The 16,400-nt window shown below is 39.7% G+C and overlaps 2 non-coding genes and 1 pseudogene across 2 annotated transcripts; all 3 read right to left on the reverse strand.

Moving 5' to 3' along the window:
- Positions 1-5,319: 5,319 nt before the first annotated feature.
- On the reverse strand, positions 5,320-5,463 carry LOC145110048 (U4 spliceosomal RNA; annotated as a pseudogene).
- Positions 5,464-14,080: 8,617 nt separating this feature from the next.
- LOC145110637 (U1 spliceosomal RNA) lies at positions 14,081-14,244 on the reverse strand. Its single transcript, XR_013710001.1, has one exon. It is a non-coding gene; the product is annotated as a U1 spliceosomal RNA (small nuclear RNA).
- A 1,754-nt stretch (positions 14,245-15,998) lies between these two features.
- Positions 15,999-16,162, reverse strand: LOC145110608 (U1 spliceosomal RNA). Its single transcript, XR_013709974.1, has one exon. It is a non-coding gene; the product is annotated as a U1 spliceosomal RNA (small nuclear RNA).
- Between the last annotated feature and the right edge of the window lie 238 nt (positions 16,163-16,400).

Here is a 16,400-nt window from a genome sequence, read left to right on the forward strand (position 1 = left end):
ACCATTTATCAAGAGACATATGATGCGTAACTAATACTCTCAATAAAATTTTATTGTCCACATGATCCAAACAGAGCTGGTCACTAAGTCTCTCGACTGCCAAAAATGCACGAACACCTAACCATGCCAATAATACTAATGATCCGAGACCTAAGAGTCTCAATAAAATGTCTACCGGGTCCCACCGATATGAGTCATATAACCACTCGTTCACGATACATCATGACACCCTCTAGCCAATATAACAATAAGCTCACGATACCACGCCGATCTTGCCTTCATTCCATCATAGGCCTAAAGACTCGCGACCAACACCATAGGGGCTTGAAGGTACTCATCCATCGACCTACTGAGTTGTAGTAACCCTAATCAACATTCCTCTCAACACAACACAACACAATCCATACCTTTCTATAATGCATAAATCCTTTCACAGTACAAGATGCTACCAACACAAAATAATATGAAAACATGGTCACTCACAACCAAGAATGAGATAGGTTGTTTTATTTTTATGAAAAAACTTTGTTTGAAAATTTACAGCGTTAGAAGTTGGTATCAGAGCCTTGGTTTGAGGGATTCGGATGCACCTTCGGGGGTGTCTGGACTCAAACTAAGGATTTGAGAAAAATTTTCAACAGAAATGATTTTTCTAAAATGAGAAAGAGTTTTAAGAGAAAACGAGTTGGAGCAGTGTGTACAATCAGCCAGAGCCCGAATGGTGATTTCCCAAAATACCCTTACTTATTTGTGTTATGAGATATTTATGAGATATTAAAAATGCATGCTAGAGAGTAGGCTAGGTATTTCATATTCTAGGGCTAGAGTTGCCTGATTTGTGATGCCTTAGCCTAGGAGATGCTATTGATCAGTGTTATCTGTTATTTTCCCTGAGCATGTGCTGAGTTATGAGTTGAGGGGTAATCTAGGAGGGATACCTAGATGAGCATACGAGTAGCCTACTGAGAGAGTAGTATGATATTTGTGAGAGATAGAGTACTTGTGAATTAGAATCCTAGGATGAGGACTTGGGATGACTACAGGTTAGGTGTGGAAGGTAGTATTGGGCCCGTACTACTAAAAGCACTAGATCTGTATGCAATCTAAGTAAGAATCCTTAGGATGCTAAGGAACAAGTAGGGATGAGTGGCCGAGTGTGAGTATGCTTGAGCGAGTCTCTGATGATTTTTGTGTTATGTTTCAGATACATCATGGTGGGTACACGCCACAACCCTGAGAGCAGTGGGACTAGCGATGATGGGATTCACAGGATGATTCATGATGAGGTGGCCGCAGCCATTCGAGAGGCGATTCCTGATATGTTTGGGTCTATTAAGACCACCCTGATCGAGACATTTGATGAGCGATATGTTGTTGTTACTGAGGTGGCTGCTGCTGCAGCCACTGCAGCTGTCGCTACTGCCAGGCCACAGGGAGGTGACTCGTTGCTGTTTCGGGAGTTCAGCAACACGAAACCACCAGAGTTTGATGGGACATAGGATCCAATTGCTTCTATGAGGTAGATCTCTGATATTGAGGGATTTTTTACACTTGTTCATGCCCAGAGCATTTGAGGGTTAGTTTCGTGCTGAACCAGCTTTGCTTGAGAACGAAGGACTGGTGGATATTTGTGACAACCAGTTTTACTCCTGTAGAGCATACTGCAGTGTCATGGGAGAGGTTTATGCTGATGTTCCGAGATGAGTATATTCCCCCGGTGGAGAGGGAATGGTTGGCCCAGGAGTTTCTGTCTCTCAAGCAGAAGACAGAATCGGTGACGGAGATTACGAGGATATTTCACGAGAGGGCGTTGTTCTTCCCTGAGCACGTGTCTACTGAGCAGGCACGCATGAGTCGGTATTTTAGCATTCTAAGGAGGGATATTCGAGAGTTCATGGTGAACTCGTCTTATCGGACATTTGCCAAGCTTCAGGCAAATGCCAGGAGGAGGGAGATCGAGTTGGAGACTCGGGCCAGGGAGGAGGCGGAGTCTCAGGGGAGAGACCGGAGGCCGGCGCAGTCGCAGCCGGCAGCTAAGCGAGCTAAGCCCGCTGATTCGATATCAAGAGGCCAGAAGGGCTGCACTTGTGGCAAGTGCGGCAAGAGTCATGAGGGATCTTTCCGGGCGGGGATTTGCTACAAATGTGGCAAAGAGGGGCATATGGCGAAGGACTGCCCCAAGGGATTTGCAGTTTGCTTTCACTGCAATCAGAACGGCCATCGGAAGGTCGAGTGCCCTCAGCTTGTTCAGGGATCAGCCCAGGGTTCCACTCCTACTGCTTTGCGTGGTATTGATAGTCGGCCGGTGAAGGCCGAGGCTCCGAGGGCTCGTGGGAGAGCTTTTCAGCTGACAGTGGAGGAGGTCCGCACAACACCTGATGTCGTGGCTGGCACACATTTCCTTATCTATTTATTGTGCTTAATCTGTGTTGTATTTAGGTACATTTCTGGTGAGTTCTGTACCTGCTTTGGTGTTATTTGACTCGGGTGCGAGTCGATCCTTCGTGTCTTTAGCTTTTAGTCGTCACATCAGTATCCGACGTGAGGCGTTGAGTCGACCTCTGAGGGTTTCCATAGCTGACGAGCATGCGGTTTTTGCTACTGATGTATTATGAGGATGTGTGCTGGAGATTTTTGGTGTCGAGTTCCCAATAGGTCTGGTGCCGATAGCGATGGGTGATGTCTGTGTCATCGTGGGCATGGATTGGTTGAGCCGTTTTGGAGCAGTGATCGAATGCGAGCGTCAGTTGGTGACTATACGAGACCCTAGTGGGGGAGTGCTTACAGTGTATGGAGAGGGTAACAGATCTGGTTCAGCTTTCTGCTCTGCTGGCAGAGTAAGACAGAGTCTACATTAGGGTTGTATGGGCTTTTTGACGTATGTGATGGATACGCGGGTTCCCACAGAAAGGCCGAGTTCTACCACCGAGGTTCCGATAGTGTGCGAGTTTCCGGATGTTTTCCCCGAGGAGTTGTTGGGTGTGCCTCCCGAGAGACAGGTGGAGTTCCGGATTGATTTGGTTCAGGGAGCGGCTCCTATTGCCAAGGCACCTTATCGCCTTGCGCCACCAGAGATGCAGGAGTTATCCTCACAGCTCTAGGAGCTACTGGGGAAGGGTTTTATCAGACCGAGTAGCTCACCGTGGGGAGCACCGATCCTTTTTGTCAAGAAAAAAGATGGTTCACACCGGATGTGTATTGATTACCGGGAGTTGAACAAACTAACGGTCAAGAACCGTTATCCACTTCCGAGGATCGACGATTTATTCGATCAGTTGCAGGGGCATCTTGGTTTTCCAAGATTGATTTGAGATCTAGATTTCACCAAATGAGAGTATGCGAGGAGGATATTCAGAAGACAGCCTTTAGAACTTGTTATGGGCATTACGAGTTTATGGTGATGCCTTTCGGGCTCACCAACACACCAGCAACGTTCATGGATCTCATGAACCGGGTGTGCAAGCCTATGTTGGACCGGTCGGTGATTGTGTTCATTGATGACATCTTGGTGTATTCGAGTTCCAGAGAGCAGCATGAGGAGCATCTACGAGAGGTTCTTGGGGTATTGAGGTCGGAGAGGCTATATGCCAAATTCTCCAAGTGTGATTTCCGGTTACAAGAGGTCCAGTTCCTGGGACACCTCGTAAATCAGAATGGAATTTTGGTCGATCCGGCCAAGATTGAGTCAGTTATGTGATGGGAGGTGCCGAGATCCCCATCCGAGATCAGGATTTTTCTGGGATTGGCCGGCTACTATCGGAGATTTATTAAGGATTTCTCCAAGATTGTGGTTCCTCTCACCAGATTGACCCGGAAGGGCGTTACTTTTGTTTGGGGGCCTGAGCAGCAGACATCATTCGAGACTCTTCGCCAGAGGTTGTGCGAAGCTCCGGTGTTAGCCGTTCCGGAGGGAGTGGAGGACTTCGTAGTCGATTGTGACGCGTCTATTTCAGGGATGGGTGCAATGTTGATGCAGAGGGGTCACGTGATAGCATATGCGTCGAGGCAGCTGAAGCCTCATGAGACGAGGTATCCCACCCATGATTTGGAGTTGGGGGAGGTGGTGTTCGCCCTCAAGATTTGGCACCGCTATCTTTATGGTGTCTGGTGTACCATATACATGGACCATAAGAGCGTGAAGTACCTGATGGATCAGCCCAACCTGAATATTAGGCAGAGGAGATGGTTGGATGTAGTGAAGGACTACGACTGTGAGATCTTATATCACCCCGACAAGGCTAATTTGGTAGCCGATGCCTTGAGTCGCAAAGCCGAAAGCGCTCCGATCCGAGATGTGTGTATGAGGATGACAGTGATGACTCCAGTCTTAGATACCATCCGAGAGGCTCAGGTAGAGGCTATGAGACCGGAGAAACGCAAGAGAGAGCGTGTGTTCGGTCAGATTTACGAGTTTCAGACAGATATTCGGGGACTTATGACTTTACGAGGTCGGATTTGGGTGCCATATACAGGTGGAGCCCGGCATACATTGATGGATGAGGCGCATAGATCGAGATTTTTGATCTATCCTGGGGCCACTAAGATGTATTTGGATCTGAAAAGGGATTATTAGTGGCCCTGTATGAAGAGGGATGTGGCTTGGGTAGTCGAGAGATGTTTGACATGTCGTCGAGTCAAGACAGAGCACCAGCGACCCCATGGTCAACTACAGCCTTTAGAGGTTCCCCAGTGGGAAGTGGGAACAGATCAGCATGGATTTCATCACCAAGCTATCGAGGACCGCGCGTGGGGTAGACGCGATATGGGTGATTGTAGATCGGTTGACGAAGAGTGCTCACTTCCTCGCTATCAGTGAGAGCTCTTCTGCAGAGAAATTAGCCGAGATTTACGTTCGAGAGGTGGTGGCACGGCATGGGGTGCCGACATTGATAGTGTCAGATCGGGATGTGCGTTTTACTTCCAGGTTCTGGAAGAAGTTTCATGAGGAGTTGGGTACCCGGCTGCACTTCAGCACAACTTACCACCCACAGACAGACGGACAGAGTGAGCGGATGATTCAGACGCTTGAGGACATGATGCGTGCATGTATTATGGACTTCGGAGGAAGTTGGGACACCTATTTGCCCTTGGTTGAGTGATTTAGTCTCCTGTATAATTCCCAAATATTAATTGGTCATAAATACTATTACTATCCATATTTAAATACAAAAAAAATCACCATACAAACAAATATTATTGTCATAATTACTAACGACTTTTTTTTAATTACATGAAAATATTACTTTTTGGCCATCTAATCTAATTAAGAGGATTAGGATATAAAAGCTTTTGACAAACTAAGAATTTTTAGGGCTTCCCAGTCAAAGGAAACCCTTCCAGAAATTCTCGATGGCCAAGGGAGACCCAAGGCCAAAGAGGGGGTTTGGAAATAGTTTTCAACCAGCAATTGACGCGCCTCGGTTAATACCTCATTTGCTGCGTCATTGCCCCAAGCGCAAAGATGCTTGTAATGCTCGTCCACCTCACCTTTTATCCCTCCCTCTCTTTCAACACCTTCTACTTTCCTACCGATGTGGGACTAACAAAACTCTTTAATTTCTCCCTCTACACAAACGCATCATCATATACCTACCTCATCAAAGTGTAACTCCTTTATTTTCAGTTTAAGTTTATAATTGAATCACATGCAATAAATATATTATTCTTTAATGACAAGTTGTTATTTTTCGTTTGTTTTTTATTGCCGGTGGGTAACTAATTCAGAATTAATTGACAACTTTATTTATTTATTTATGCTTCACAACGTTCTTGTTTTGTGAACAGCTTTTTACTATTTTTTATATATATCTCTATTGACTTTGATTTTAAGGGAGACGACCACACAGGCTCTCCTTTTTTCTAGTTATGTCGCGCGGACCATTCATTTTTAGCCTCTGGAGTGTTCTTTCTTCAGATGCCCTCCATTGTGACACCAAGATCCAATACCAGCACACTCTCACATTCGAGATGTAAACCCAGCTTGAGCTAAGTAACAAAAAACCATATGTTGCCCAGCCACCCCAATCATTTAAAGGAGTCCCTGCAATGGGAGCCCATCCATTGAGAAGCGGAGTCCTATATTGTTGGTGTTGGGATTAGAACCCACGCATCATCCCTCGCTCGTTTGTATTATGCGATTTACCTCTCATGTGATGGTCGTGGGTCATGTGTTGTGGGGGAACTATGGAATATAAGACTTGGACACTGTAATATCTCATTTCGGGTGTCAAATATAGAGAAAATTCTTTTGTTTGTTGTGTCTGCTTCGCTTTTGTGGGAACTATGGAATTTAAGAAACATCATTATCATCTATCGTTCGAAAGGCTGTGTGGAGAACTGGAGACTCTTTTTCAAAACAGTATTGTGAAAGCGTTTTATTGGATTTCGGTAAGGAGTAGAAAAATTAATTTGGATAGGTGTACTTGGTTAAACTCATCTAGCTTGAATATGTAATTTGTTGAAATGACATGTTTTTCCTCGCTAGCATGTGCCTAACATGGGCTCATTTTTTCTTAATATATGTCGTTTAGAAAAGAAATATACATACCAGTATCATCCCTCCTCAAAGTTATTATGATTTACGTCTTTATATAATTTTATGGAAAGAAGTGTAGAGAAGCATCCCTGGTGATAAAAGCTATAATAAATACATAAGTATGCTAGCGGATGGAGGAGGTGGGAGATAGACAAACTATACTTCTAGTGACAAATTATCAATAGAAAATGCCAATTAATCTTAAGGTGCTTGTTGTGTTCATGAAACATGTCATTATAGGAAATATGGGTAACACATCTATTGTGACACCCGATCACATTTGGTGAAGAAATGGAATACCCATATCTTATACAAGCAAACGGTGACACACGATTTCTTAGTAGTAAATGTAACATTATGATATTCATAATTCAGTAATGAGGATTATTTCACGCCAAATGAGGAGATAAAAGATGTAATATCCAGAAAATTACGATTTTAGGTATGTTTGTATTTGGAGTTCATGATTAATAACATATTCCTTAAAATGAATTTAAAAAACGGTTGTGTGTAATGCACTTTTAAGTAGTCCTTTACATACCACTATATGGAAAACCTGGTAGTTGTAATAAGACACATAAAAATATATTTCCAATGACATAAAGTAATAATGTTGGAGGACGAATAATCATAAAAGATAAGACACGATGTCTAAATGACAAAGAGATAAAAAGTATGATGCTTAAACATGATAATAGATGTATAAGGATAAGATGATAGAATGGTATTGGGCGTGGACTTTATGGAAAGTTTGTTGCATATTATGCATGGAATGATGCATGAAACCGATATAATGAGTTATTTAAAATAGAAATATTGAAAATAGTATACTTAAATGGGAATTAAAGTGTGATGTTATGCATTATATAATGAGTGAACGGATTTAAAGTCATGGAATTAGTCTACGGAATGATAAAAATATTGCAATAAGTAAATGGTGAATTTTCGATCGTTTGAATAAGCAATAAACCAAGGTACACTACCTTATAACCATTAGATGAAAGTGCAATGCTTGGAAGGAATTTGATTAAGGTAGAAATTTAAGGAAAATGTATGTCATGATATACTGTGGTCATACATAAGAAATGTTATGCAACAAGTGTTAAGACAAATGAGACTTATGTACAAGTAGCCGAGATTTACGTTCGAGAGGTGGTGGCACGGCATGGGGTGCCGACATTTATAGTGTCAGATCGGGATGTGTGTTTTACTTCCAGGTTCTGGAAGAAGTTTCATGAGGAGTTGGGTACCCGGCTGCACTTCAGCACAACTTACCACCCACAGACGGACGGACAGAGTGAGCGGATGATTCAGACGCTTGAGGACATGATGCGTGCATGTATTATGGACTTCGGAGGAAGTTGGGACACCTATTTGCCCTTGGTTGAGTTTTCATACAACAACAACCACCATTCCATCATTGGCATTCCTCCCTTTGAGCTTCTATATGGGAGGAGGTGTCGGACTCCCATCTATTGGGGAGAGGTAGGGCAGCGAGTGATGGATGGCACTGAGATAGTGCTGAAGAAGACCGAGCGGATTCAGCAGGTTAGACAGAGATTGCTGACAACCCAGAGTCGCCAGAAGAGTTATGCAAACTGACGACGATCAGAGCTAGAGTTCCAGGTTGGAGATTTTGTCCTCCTGAAGGTATCCCCGTGGAAGTGGGTGATCCGATTCAGGAAACCGGGCAAGCTGGGCCCTAGATACATCGGTCCTTTCAGAGTGACCGCCAGAGTGGGTAAGGTAGCTTACCGGCTAGAGCTACCTATAGAGTTGAGCCAAATCCATAGCACCTTCCACGTGTCTCGGTTGAGTAAGTGTGTAGCCCATGAGATGGCAGTGGTATCATTAGAGGACATTCAAGTTGATGCTAGCCTAAATTACATCGAGAGACCGGTTGCCATCTTGGATCAGAAGGTGAAGGTTCTGAGGAACAAAGAGGTGCTCCTGGTTCAGGTCCAGTGGCAACATCGGAAAGGGTCCGAGTGGACTTAGGAGCCGGAGTCCGAGATGCAAGAGCAGTATCCAAAGTTATTTCTGGAGCATGACTTCGAGGGTGAAGTTTGATTCTAGTGGGGGAGAATTATAACATCCCGACTCCTAGGTATTACATTTATTTATTTATTTTTGGGAAATAATTAGTGACTCGGCGAGTTGTGTGTTCGACTCACCGAGTAGAGTTGGATTTGAGCACGCGGGTTAAAAAAACCGACTCGACGAGTCAAAGATGGCGACTCGCCGAGTTGGCGCTGTGTGAGGAAACCCTAACTCCCCGGGTTTGGGGCCTATTTAAGGAAACTTATGTCCTCATTTCCGCCTCACCAGCTACCCTACTTCCCTGAGAGAAACCTTAATCGGCCATTCAGCTAAGAGAGAGTGATAGAGCTAATATTTGAGTGTTTTGGTGAAACATTGGAAGAAGAAGTGAGATTCAAGCAAGGAACGAGGAAAGTCTGTGAGATCCAGTATTCATTCACTTGGAGCTTCTGTTGGAAGGTAAAAGTCGTCACCTTGCTCATCATGTTGTTTAGATATTGTTAATGAGAAACTTTTGGGGCTTTTTCCATATTTCCTTGATATTTGGTATGACTTGTGCTTGCCAAGAATTGAGACATCAGATCTGGACCTTGTGAGGTCCATAGAGTCCAAAGGTCCCAACTTTATCCATCCATAAAGAGTTATTGTGATTAAACACCTTGGCTAGAGCTTTTAATTGGCATTATGGAGCAAACATGCCATGCATGAACATAAAGATCGAAGCTTTACGTGACATTCGACCCTTGAGAGGCTAGATCTAGAGTTTGGAGTGATAGATCTGCCTTAAAACGCCTGAACGAGAATTTGACTTAAGGGACTCGACGGGTCAAAGAGCTGACTCGACGAGTCGGCTAGGGTTTTCCCCGATGAGTCTGAACATGGGTAACTCGGCGAGTTGACGAGACAACTAGACGAGTTGAGTTGGGTTTTTGCGAGGTTCTGAAGGAACAAGGGGGACTCGGCGAGTCACATAGATGCACTCGGCGAGTCGGGTCAACATGGACAGTTGACTCGAGTGTTGACTTTTGTTGACTTTAGGGCTGGTCAAGGCAGGGAGTATAAGGACCGTGGAGGGGTAAAATGGTCTTTTACCCATTCAATGAGTTTGAGAGGGAGATTAACCTAGTTTATTTCGAGTCGTGATTTAAGTGTTGATTATATATTATTATCTTATGTGTTAGGCGGAGGCTAGTTCGAGATTTGTGTACGCGATCATTACTTACTTGATTACGAGGTGAGTCTTCTCACTATACTTACCTAGAGGGGTAACCTTTGTGTGACCGGAGGGTCTTATGTGCTTATATTGAGTATTATGATATCCTGCATTATGTCTATGTGATTTATGTCGTGCATTATTCTGAGCTTACTGAGTTAGGACCGAAGGGTCCACCCGAGTTGTAGGACCGAAGAGTCCCACTGAGACACATTGACCGGAGGGTCTTATTTTGAGCATAGCCATGAGAGGATAATGAGATATGTGTGGTATTTTGGGGAACTCACTAAGCCTCGTGTTTACCGTGTTATGTTTTATGTGTTTCAGGTACCTCTCAGAATCACGGGAAGGCACGGCATTACACCTCTCATCTTCTTTTGGTGTGTTTTTGGTGGTTTTAGAGTGAAGTGTACGTTCTTGAAAGATTGGTCATTGAAGATTTACATCTAAAGAGGTCAACCTTCATACACCACCTGGACCTTGAAAGTCATAAAGATATAAGCTTCATTTTCTTCATTCATAGATCCAGGAATTGGTGGTGTTCTCTTTACTCCGTGCATGAGGAAAAGTAAGTTTTTGGGCATTTTATGAATTAGGGGTTTAGATCTTTATTATTTGGAGTATCTCAATGGATAAAATTGAAAATATTATCCATTAAGACACTAGTGGGAACCACATCAGAGATTTTACATCTACAGTCCGACCATAAGTGATAAAAAAAAGTTAAGCCAACAAGCTGTTTCTCTCTATGAAAATACCAAAGAGACAAAATAGTTAAGTGCATTTTGGTGTGTTCTATGTGTGCACCTACGAATGCACATTGTGATTATTGGCCAACGATGGCAAGATAAAAGATGACATGTTTCACATTAGGATTAGAAATCTTGAATCCATGAATATTAAACATGATTGGGAGTTGGTGGTAACATAATAAAGAGTGTTAGGATGCGAAATTTTTATTGATAAAAATTATTTGGACGTGCATTTTGAAAGTTATTATGCGATGTTCATTAATCGGAATCAGAGAATTGCTGATAATAAAATATAGTTTAAATAAGAGTTTCACGAGATAAATAATGAAATGGTGGACTTAGACATGTTAGATTTAATTGGATAAAGGGACACATTTTAGTATTTTGTACATCCGTTATTCTTGTTAGTCTTAGGGCCTAAATTTTTTATATCTTAGAGGCTCCGAAATATTTTTTCCGAGCGTGTCCCTTATGGTGGAAAATTTTTAATTAGAAGCCCGTGTCTCGTGTGTTGACTAATTGTCATTTTCACTTTCTTATCTTAGGAACATGTTTTTTTTCCTATTTTGTAGGCATTGTTATCGTATTTATGCATCCTAGTTTTTAATCCGTTTCGTTGGTTGGTTCTACACTTGTTTAATGTGACCAGGTGTTTGATATTATTTTAGATGTCGGATAAGCCGACACTTATGATCCATATTTGTCTCAATACATAAACTTTGGGAAATCACATATTTCTTTTACGGTTACAAACAACCCAAAGTGTAGTGGGTTTCAGTTGTTGAAGTGATACATTCTTACAAAGCCCGATCCAGATAGATCAGTAACCAACATAGCCAGGGAGAGGTGTTACAAGAGGAGCTCTCATGATTAAGATGTAGAGAGAAAGTTCATATTGAAAAGACGAGAAAGGAAAAAATGTGTCACGGAGTCACTTGGTCAACACGTTCTTCCTTATTTAGAAAAAAAATCTACACCTTGAACAAATCGTCAATTTTGAAAGCACCGCTTTGTAACATATCGTCTTTAATTTCTATTTTCAGATTTAAGTTATCTGAATATAATGAAAGAACCAATAAAAAAGTAGATGTTGAAACTAGCATAAAAATGTATGTATATGAAATGTAGGCATTTTTATGTGAAAATGTAGGTATTTATATGTAAAAAATTATGTTTAAGTTCATTTGTATGTGTGTATATTGTATGTTATGATAAAATATGTTATTATTGGATGTATATGTATGTTATGATAGGAAGTTATAATTGAAAAAAGAATGTTATAAATTACAATGTCTTTTTAAAGTATTATAATAGAAAAATAAAAACAAAAATAAGTTGATATTAAAAATCAAAATATGAAAAAAAAAAGATGATATAAATAACAAATATATAATATCATTTAAAGTAGAATGCTATAATAAAAATAAAAATAAAAAATTAAGACGCTAAATCTATTAAGTTATAATTTACTCAAAATAGAAAAATAAAAACAAATTTAAGTTGAGATTAAAAATCAAAATATGGAAAAAAAAAAGATGATATAAATAACAAATATATAATATCGTTTAAAGTACAATGTTATAAGAAAAAATAAAAATAAAAAATTAAGACGCTAAATATACTAAGTTATAATTTACTCAAAATAGAAAAATAAAAACAAAAATAAGTTGAGATTAAAAATCAAAATATGGAAAAAAAGATTATATAAATAACAAAATTATAATATCAATTAATATACAATGCTATAATAAAAAATAAAGATGAAAAATTAAGACGCTAAATCTATTAAGTTATAATTTACTCAAAATAGAAAAATAAAAACAAAATTTAGTTGAGATTAAAAATCAAAATATGGAAAAAAAAAAGATGATATAAATAACAAATATATAATATCGTTTAAAGTACAATGTTATAAGAAAAAAAAATGAAAAATTAAGACGCTAAATCTACTAAGTTATAATTTACTCAAAATAGAAAAATAAAAAAAAATAAGTTGAGATTAAAAATTAAAATATGGAAAAAAATGATATAAATAACAAATATATAATATCGTTGAAAGTACAATGCCATAATAAAAAATAAAAATCAAAATTAAGAAGCTAAAGTACAATGCTATAATATAAAAGTAAGTTTTTTTTAGTTTAAGTCTCTTCTTTTTAATACATCAAAAGCATAGAAATGCCCGCCCGAAATTGATTTATAAATTAATTTCGGGTTCTTGGGTACACGAAGGGGGCATGTGAGAGGCATTAGGCCTAAACCTTCTTCAGCTGCGGGTACAAGTGCTCCATCCCAATGTCAGTCACAGTCACAAGCACCGCAACTAACACAAGTACTTGTTAAATTTTTAATGAATTTAGTAGCTTTTTTATATTGTTAAGAACTTAATGTATTTGTAGTAATTTTTGGTAGCTCGGTAGTTTGTTATATTGTTAAAGACTTAATTGATTTGGTCGTTTAATAGTTTGTTAAATTGTTAACGATTTAATTCATTTTGTGCTTTGATGGTTTGATAGTTTGTTAAATTGTTAACGACTTAATGTGCTTGTGACTTAATTGTAGGATGTTGATGTGAATGATTTTCTTCAAAACCCGACATTTGTGACGGCCATTGGAGACATTATCCGCTCGTTTAAAAACCAAATCAACAACGAGGAAAACAACAATGGGGAAGACGAAGACACATAGTAATTCTTGTTTTATGTTATGGATGATGTTTATTTGGGATTTACTAGATAGTTTATGGATGATATATTAGATGTTTATTTGGGATTTATTAGATATATGTAATATGGTATATTTGATGTTTTATGTAGTGTGGTATGTATTTATTTGTGTATTTTTATCAAATCTGCATTTTATAATATATATATATAAACTAATATCATAAAAAAAATACGTTTTTTTCAAAAAAAAAAAAAAAAAAAAAAAATATTTAGCAGTGACACGTTTAGGGACGACATGGACGAATTGCGACGACACATAACTCCGGGAAGCTTTGCCGGAAAAACTCCGTCCGGTGGCCGGAAAGTCAATAGAGACGACATCAATAGCGACGACTTACGAGTATTAGAGACGACAGGTATTAGCGACGACAAACGAGTATTAGCTACGAGGTAATAGCGACGACCCGTTAGAGACGACATGTCGTCGCTAATACCTTTAGCGACAACAAATGGCATCAATCGCGACGATTTTTGTCGCCGCTAAAGGTTACATTTTTTGTTGTGCCATTCCTAACAGGCCCGACCCAGATAGAGTAACCAACATAGCAAGGGAGAAGTGCTACAAGAGAAGCTCTCATGATTAATATGTAGAGAGAAATTTCATAATAAAAAGAATGGGAAAGGAAAAATGTGACTCGGAGTCCCTTGGTCAACACGTTCTTCCATAAACAAAATTCTACACCTTGAACAAATCGTCAATTTTGAAAGCACCGCTTTGTAACATATCGTCTTTAATTTTTATTTTCAGATTTAATTTATGTGAAAATAATGAAAGAACCAATAAAAAAAAGTAGATGTTGAAACTAGGATATTCTTAGGGGCCGCGCGAACGCAGGCCCCCACTGGCACAAATTATGACATAGGTTCGACCAACTTGGGCCGACTTTAGACGGGCACCTCTCCGTAATGTGCAATGGTGATCACCAACCTAGGTCATGGACCTTCTTGATCGCCCATAGACCCTGTCCAGGTAAGTGAGTTTTCCATTATCTTGCCCTCACCTTTTATGCAACAATCCTGCTTTTGTTTTCTTTCTTCAGCCTCCAATGTAGGAGCAGGTTCCATTTGTTCCCCTATCCTCTGGGCAAAACACATAGCCATATGTTTTGATAACTTGATGTTTGTGGGATTTTTGTTATTTTTTGGGAATGAGATAATTGTTTTATTTTTATGAAAAAAATTTGTTTGAAAATTTACGGCGTTACACCTCTCATCCACTTTTGGTGTGTTTTTGGTGGTTTTAGAGTGAAGTGAATGTTCTTGAAAGATTTGGTCATTGAAGATTTACATCTAAAGAGATCAACCCTCATACACCACTTGGACCCTTGATAGTCATAAAGATCTAAGCTTCATTTTCTTCATTCATAGATCTAGGAATTGGTGGTTCTCTTTACTCCGTGCATGAGAAAAAGTGAGTTTTTGGGCATTTAATGAATTAGGGGTTTAGATCTTTATTATTTGTAGCATCTCAATGGATAAAGTATAAAATTTTATCCATTAAGACACTAGTGGGAACCACATCAGAGATTTTACATCTACAGTCCGACCATAAGTGCTAAAAAAAAGTTGAGCCAACAAGCTGCTTCTCTCTATGAAAATACCAAAGAGACAAAATAGTTAAGTGCATTTTGGTGTGTTCTATGTGTGCACCTACGAATGCACATTGTGATTATTGGCCAACGATGGCAAGATAAAAGATGACATGTTTCACATTAGGATTAGAAATCTTGAATCCATGAATATTAAACATGATTGGGAGTTGGTGGTAACATAATAAAGAGTGTTAGGATGCGAAATTTTTATTGATAAAAATTATTTGGACGTGCATTTTGAAAGTTATTATGCGATGTTCATTAATCGGAATCAGAGAATTGCTGATAATAAAATATAGTTTAAATAAGAGTTTCACGAGATAAATAATGTAAGGGTGGACTTAGACATGTTAATTAGATTTAATTGGATAAAGGGACACATTTTAGTATTTTGTACATCCGTTAGTCTTGTTAGTCTTATGGCCTAAATTTTTTATATTTTAGAGGCTCCGAAATATTTTTTCCGGACGTGTCCCTGATGGTGGAAAAATGTTAATTAGAAGCCCGTGTCTCATGTGTTGACTAAATGTCATTTACAGTTTCTTATCTTGGAACGTTTTTTTTCCAATTTTGTTGGCATTGTTATCGTATTTATGCATCCTAGTTTTTAATCCGTTTCATTGGTTGGTTCTACACTTGTTTTATGTGACCAAGTGTTTGATACTATTTTAGACGTCGGATAAGCCGACACTTATGAGCCACATTTGTCTCTATACAGAAAGCTTTGGGAAATCACATATTTCTTTTACGGTTACAAACAACCCAAAGTGTAGTGGATTTCAGTTGTTGAAGTGTTACCTTGTATTTTACGATTTCCCCATTCTTACAAAGCCCGGTCCAGATAGATCAGTAACCAACGTAGCCAGGGAGAGGTGTTACAAGAGGAGCTCTCATGATTAAGATGTAGAGAGAAAGTTCATATTGAAAAGACGAGAAAGGAAAAATGTGACACGGAGTCACTTGGTCAACACGTTCTTCCTTATTTAGAAAAAAAAAATCTACACCTTTAACAAATCGTCAATTTTGAAAGCACTGCTTTGTAACATATCCTCTTTAAATTTTATTTTCAGATTTAAGTTATCTGAAAATAATAAAAGAACCAATAAAATAAAAAAAGTAGATGTTAAAACTAGGATATTGGTAGGGGCCGCGCGAACGCAGGCCCCCACTGGCACAAATTATGACATAGGTTCGACCAACTTGGGCCGACCTTAGACAGGCACCTCTCCGTAATGTGCAATGGAGATCACCAACCTAGGCCATGGACCTTCTTGATCGCCCATAGACCCTGTCCAGGTAAGTGAGTTTTCCATTCTCCTGCCCTCACCTTTTATGCAACAATCCAGCTTCTGTTTTCTTTCTTCAGCCTCCAATGTGGGATCAGGTTCACATCACATGAGACATATTATAGTGTTCCATTAGTTCCCCTATCCTCTGGGCAAATTAAAGCGCACAGCCAATTAAGTGGCAGTTATATAATTGCATTATTTCAAGTGTGTCTGGGCCTGTTAGATCAATACGGTCTCTCCCTCTCAAAAGAAT

The sequence above is a fragment of the Lactuca virosa genome, chromosome 4 (genome assembly GCF_052849685.1).
Source record: "Lactuca virosa cultivar CGN04683 chromosome 4, Lactuca_virosa_CGN04683_v6, whole genome shotgun sequence".
In the NCBI taxonomy this organism is placed as follows: Eukaryota; Viridiplantae; Streptophyta; class Magnoliopsida; order Asterales; family Asteraceae; genus Lactuca; species Lactuca virosa.